Source organism: Anarhichas minor, unplaced genomic scaffold, assembly GCF_050575085.1.
Source record: "Anarhichas minor isolate MPS153535 unplaced genomic scaffold, ASM5057508v1 ptg000087l, whole genome shotgun sequence".
Taxonomy (NCBI): Eukaryota; Metazoa; Chordata; class Actinopteri; order Perciformes; family Anarhichadidae; genus Anarhichas; species Anarhichas minor.
The window spans coordinates 3,505,105-3,511,780 of NW_027466533.1; positions in this window are offsets into that span (position 1 = coordinate 3,505,105).

Here is a 6,676-nt window from a genome sequence, read left to right on the forward strand (position 1 = left end):
TGTTTTGAATGAAGACCTAAACACAAGAAACAGTTACAGAGGAGAACAAACAATATTTGACATCCTTAAAAGGTGTGTGTGTGTGTGTGTGTGTGTGGGTGGGGTGGGTGTGTGTGTGTGTGTGTGTGGGGGGGGGGGGGGGGTTAAAGATGAGCTGAAGCTTGACTAAAACCAGAAGCTAATAACATTCTATAAAGGTCATCTGTCATTCATTTTTTTGTTCATTATTTTATAGGATTATTTTACTGCCTTTAGTCTCCAGCTTATTTATGATTAGCTTGAAAAGAGGAGCGGCTGACATATTAGTGCTCACATATATGCAAGTGTCTGTTAAGTGAGTTAAATATTGACAGTTGAATGTTGGTCCAATGTTACCAAACTTACTTTTGTAGATGAATCCCCTTATCAATATTTAAACCTTTATGAAACAATCTCAGTTTAATACTGATGCCTCTGTATAACTTACATAAGCAAATGAGACCGTCAGCGAGAAGATTGGCTATTTCTAAATAGTTATTCTTAACGCCTGTTGTCAGGTTCAATTCCCAGTGACATCGGACGAAGCGATTTCACCAGAAGCTCTTTTAGCTCAGACTCCAGTGCGGCCTCCGGCCCCCACGTACAGATCCAGATCTCGCTTCGCTGCTGCCACCGACCTGCAGTCAGAGCACCGGCAGCAGCGGTTCCTCCTCTGGCCAGGAGCAGAGGCCCTCGCCCTCACTGCTCCGCTGGGAGCCGACACCACGCTGTTGGAAGCCCCGGCCGTATTGCTGGGCCCGCTGGAGGGAAGGGAGGCACTGGAGAACCAGGACTGTGCAGAGCAGACTGTCAGACGACGCTGCAGTAAAATGAAAGGGTTTCTCACGGCAGATAGGCTTTACTCAAGGGGGTATCAGCCATTTGGTCAAAAGATGAGAGCAGTAGTGATCCTCATGGGTCATTCTTTTCATACTCCTCTGAGATTTTATTCACAAACCATTTCCTGATTGACGAGACTATCTGATAAAGTCACATTTCCCTGTGAGCAGAGTATTCCAAGCTAACATTTTCCATGTGATAGAAAGAGACACTTCACAAGCCGCTGAATGTGATTCCATTTATCTTTATTATATGAAATGTTTTTTTTCACAGAAGACATTTTGATTTGTCATCATAGGAAAAGGTCAGGTGTCACCATTAACATTAATGATGCTCTTCAAGTGTCCCTGTAAACCATGACATTGCGACAGTCAGTCAGCATGCACAATACCAGGAACCTGATACTGGAGGAGCGAAGTGGAAGTCAACCATCCTTCATGTATTATGTCAAAATGTCTGCAGTGGAAAAAAACGTATTGTCATGATTTAGAATGTTTTATATTGTTCCATTATGACCCCGTTTGTCACTCCAAGTGTTTATTGCTGCCACCTGTGACTTGGTGACACTGGCCCCGTCGTACATGCTGGCTGGATCCCCTGAACTTCATGGCCCAGGAATGTGGGTCCTCCAGGGCCAGGCAGCACCTGTACCTCCTCCCTCACTAAACGGTCTAGCTGCAGAAAACAATACTAATGATGTGTTTGGTCAATATTTAACTTGTAAAGTGAAACATCTCTAAGTTTATTACCCATAATGCTGCTGCCAAATGACTGAGAAAGTCCAAGTTCCAGCTTTAAACTGGATCTCACTTATTAAATAGTAAAGAGCTGTTGTGCAATAGACTTCACTTAGAGTTTCAAATAGAATTCAGGCCGGACCATTCACAGATGACCAATATTTAGACAACAGAAGCAACGTTAAAGGGGCGAAGCACACGTTTTTTTTTAAAACTCCCACTAAGGGAACTGTGTTCACATGATTGGTTAAGAATTTGGAGACGTTAACAACCAAGAGAGGAGTCTTGTTCTGAGATTACAGAAAAATTGCATCAAGTGGGTTTTTGCATCAATATCTTGAAATTAAAGTTGAATTCAAAAAAGGAAAGGAATGGAAATACCTTCAGGCATATCATTTGGTGTTTCTCCACCTTAACAGTTGAAATAAATATAAAGTAGGTTCCCAGTCAAACATTTCTTACGGTTTGTTTACACCAAACACAAATCAAACTCTTTGCACATCGCAATTAATTACAAAGTCAATGCAAAGAAACATTGAAATATTTCAACTCGAGCAAAAAAATTATCAAACAGAAATGATTCTGCAGTCTAACTGGCACGAGTAACACAAGGCCAATGTTTGTTTCGTGCTTAATGTTCCCAAACATTAAGACATACAATTAGACATTTCTAACAGGCAGCACTGGTTAGACTGCGCTAACATTTTTTATTTTTATATTTTAATTTATTATACTATATCATCAGGGAGGGGAGGTTGCGACTGGGAAATGTGGACTTCAGTGTTTGTGAGGATGCCTGTTGAAGGGTCCATGAACAAAATCTTTTGTCCATAATAAATGCAGTGCTGACAGTATGCAGACATTCAACCTATACTTTCACATGACCTTAGTACTCCTACAATCCTGAGTACGGCTCTGGAAAAAAATGTGATAAAATGAGACAGAGTATGTGTTGAGGTCTTTGTGATTCTGACAAGCTTAACATTCTTAAACATAAACCCTCAGCAGTTTTACAGGCTGAAGACAATACACTGTATTTAGGCACTGCAAAAATGACCATGTAACACCATATATGGAAGGATATAGATGTCCCTTGAGAGACCTAAATCATTTACCAGCAAACAAAGTAAAGAAGTGAGAACTGCAGGCTTTGTCACCGTCTGGAGAGGAGATGATTAAACATGTGGTCAGTGGATATGAAAGGCCTGGGCATGTGTTCTCTCGTGAACCCCAGCAAAGCGTCCAGATGTCTAATAGCTCATTGTTTGAATAAAGTCCCCTGATTTCCTCTCATACTCACCACTTCACCTCAGTATTCTCTCATCGCGTCATATCACACCACGGCCCACCACTTTTTCCAAACATGGAACAGTCTGACATTTGGAAAGAGGAGTTCAAACCTTTTAAATAATGTTGTGATGACTCTAAGGCTTAAGCTATATACATTCTCTTTTGCATTTGAAGCCATTTTTCAAACCTCTCCACCTCCTGAGCCACAGCTGAGACATTTCAGCACGGTCTTAAGATGAGATGTTCAGGGGTCCACATACTTACGGCCATGTAATATCTGTATTATCAACTGTGACAAGTGGATGAAATATCTTGTTGACTACCACACACAGATCTCCAATCACTGTGCATTAGTGGTTGTGGTCGGTGAAGAATCTCACGCTCTGATTCGGGCATTTTGGCTTTGTATAATTTGCTGTTTCCATGTACCACATCGCAAAGATTAAAATCTTGTAAGCATGATTATAACATATCACCAAATCTAAAACCCAAACTGAAAGCAACTGCTCACAATTAGTGGTGAGACTCCACGTGCTGTCTCTTTCTCTGTGGGTGGGAAGTTGTACTTTATGACAGATGTGTTAAAGATTCTAATAGCTTTTTGGGCTCCAGTATACATATGGTACAAGATACTTTACTTGATTCACTTCCATTTTGCTACTTTATGGTTCTACTGCACTACATTTCAAATATTGTTCTCTTTACTCCACTACATTTATCTGACAAATAAAGTGACTTGATTCTTTTTAAATTAAGATTTTACATAAAAACACATTATCAGATTAGGAAATACATAACAAAGCTCCTTACAAAAAAAGCAGCGTCAGATGTTGTTAGCAGTTTCACCAAATAGACATTTCATATAAATGAGTGTTTCTGGCCCAAAGTAATAATAAGATCCTATTGTTTTCAGAAAAAGCAAAGAGGGACTTTTTTTTTATGAGATTAGAATAAATTACATATTCATTTTTATTAAAACATATTTCAACTGAACATGGGAATTTATTTGTCCACCACGATAAAGGATCCTAATTGACTGTCAACACCACGTAATGCGCTGTTGAGAGGTATAACACGTTGAATATAAAGTAGTTCCACCTTGAGCCGCTACAACAGTAGAATGCTGCTGACACAGCATCAGTATTAACATCTGTCATGTATATGACAATAATGTCATATACCGAAGGGTGAGTGTTGTTTCCACGACAACCCCGTCGGTCGGGACCGCGTCATTGGCGGTAACCGCAGTATGAGCGCAGGGCAGAGTGGCAGCCATTAGCTAGTCAGCGGGACACTCACACTCACATGCACTAACATGCACTCACGTGCACTCACATGCACACGGGGCTAGGATTTAAAAGCATTAAAAAAAGATTCTGCCAGTCTTCCACGTTTAACAGAAAAACAGAGGCCCCAGCAACTGGCAGTTCAGTGTCATAGTTTCCACAATGAGCAGAGAGTGACTAACAGCAGCTCACTGTGGAACACTGCCGAGGCATTCAGCACATGCCACACCACCCTCTCTCTCTCCCAACATGCAACCACCCAGCAGCACATGAATTCAAACAAATAACCTCAACACCGTCAAACAGAGCAAAGCCGTATTTTTGTTTCCGTAAGGTGATGAATGGGTCATAAAGAGCATGTGAAATGAGAGCAGTCCTTCTCTCCTCTCTTTTCTATCCCAGCTCATGTATGCTGCCCTTTCAGTGCTTTCTTCCTCTGTTTGAGACTTTATTATATTATTTTAAAAAGGCAGCATTCCTCTCTGGGTGATTTTCTCTTTTTCTCAACATGTAAGACATTCTGATGTTACAGGAATGTATCGGATCCACTGTCTGGGCAGTTCAGGATAATCTGGACCATTAGATTAGTATGCATGGTCTCACATAATAAGCCCCTGGGGGTAGTCTAGTGATTATGTACATTTTTCTAGATGTGAACTCCGCTCTGAGTTCTCACTGTAGATTTCCCAGTGGATATTTTGATTTGGGTCTTTGATAGATAAAGAAACATGCCCTGATTGTAAACAAAGACTGATGATATGCACACTTTTTGTTGAAAATTCGATCTATATTTTTTTCACCATAACTTGCATTTGAATCTGTGACTGTAGAGCTCGATAAACTCAACATTTTATTCCCCTGCCATTTTGTTTCTTTCAATCTAACTCACAAACAGGAACAATATCAACCTCATGTATTCATGTGCAGCATCCTCTTATTCCCTCTGTCACAGCATTGTGTTATCAGGAGCCTAACAGATAAAATGGGGGGCGGGGGGGGGGGGGGGGGGGGCTCTCATCGCTTCCAGTGCGCTGAACAGGCTCCTTTGGTTTCACCATAGATGCCTTTACCAAACCAGTGGTTGTGTGGGAATTTCCTCCGCAGGCCGATAATTCATCCGGGGCCATGGGAGTGTGCCAGTATAAACGTTGCTGAAGGAAAGTTGTGCCACAGACTTAAACTGTTCAAAGAAATCATTGAAAAGCATGTTTTTTCTGAACAATTTGGAGAAAAACCAAACTGCATTGGTTTCTTGTGCACGACTTGTTTTTGAAGATGAGTGAAATGATAAGTGCGATCTCCACTGTGTTTTGATGATAGGAAACCCAAGGAAAAGATCATTTAATGGGGCCTTGAAGCCAAAGCCCTCCTCCCGGGAAAGCTCATGTAGCTGCGGTTTGGTCGACTACTTTCCAAATGATGACTTGGCAAGTTTAAACAACGAGCGTGGGAGCTCTGTTATATCCCTGGTGGTTTTATGCTCCATGTGGCCAAAAGAACAAGAAGAGGTTTTTACTGCTGTAGCAGCACACATGCAGCCGTCCCATCGATGACTCACACTGCTGGCTCTGCATCTTTCCACAACAGCCATAAAAGTCCGGGGCCTGTAATGACTTTCACATTGAGCAGCAGAGCTGTAAAAGGCGCTCCCGCTATCTGCAGCTCCTGAGTCACAGCAGAAACCACCAGCATCTCTTCCCTCTCCCGTTGTCTCCCTTGACTCTCTTTGCAGTGGCATCCCACATGTGCTGGTCAGCTATTGCCCATTCATGGTCAGGCTGGATGCTGAGCATACAGTCTGCAAATTTCCCTGGACCGGGGAATGTTGCCAAGTTAAACGTCTAACACAAAAGGGCAGAGAGATCTGAGAGAACAGAAGGAGCAAAAGTCACTGAACTCTTTTTTTTCCTCAAAAATGTTCTGATTTTGTGGTGAAAGCAGGGACAGCAGGATCTGCATGGTTCTCATAGATCACAAAACCAACCATAAACCAAAGAAGTGTATATCCATCAGTTGACATTTAAAATGATCTTGTGAACCAGAGCGGACGTACTGTATAGGTAAGTATAGGACTATAGGTAATCTCATACGATTAAAGTATTTGCCTGTTTCCTTTCAAAGAATAGGAAAATGAATGGAACAGTTATGCTTTACGTTGCCTTAGCAAACACTCATACAGAAGCCTTTACACACCAGGGAGGAACTGTAAAAATGAAACGAAAATAAGGACGACCCGTTGAAGATTTTTCATGTTCAAAACTTTCACACCAGCAAGCTTGACACCAAGGTCCACACTCGGAGCATTCCACAGAAAATCTTCAGTTCGCGCGCCACCCAAACATCGACTCATAGTTGTGATGGACTCTTCAAGCAGCAGCAGTAGTAACTCAAACTTTAGAATACAAAGCAGTGCTGCAAAAGGTTAGCTGCTCATCAGATGTAACACAATACCCTACGGGCCCATTCGCTTGTTAATGAAGCGAGGACGGGCTGGGAGCTGAACAG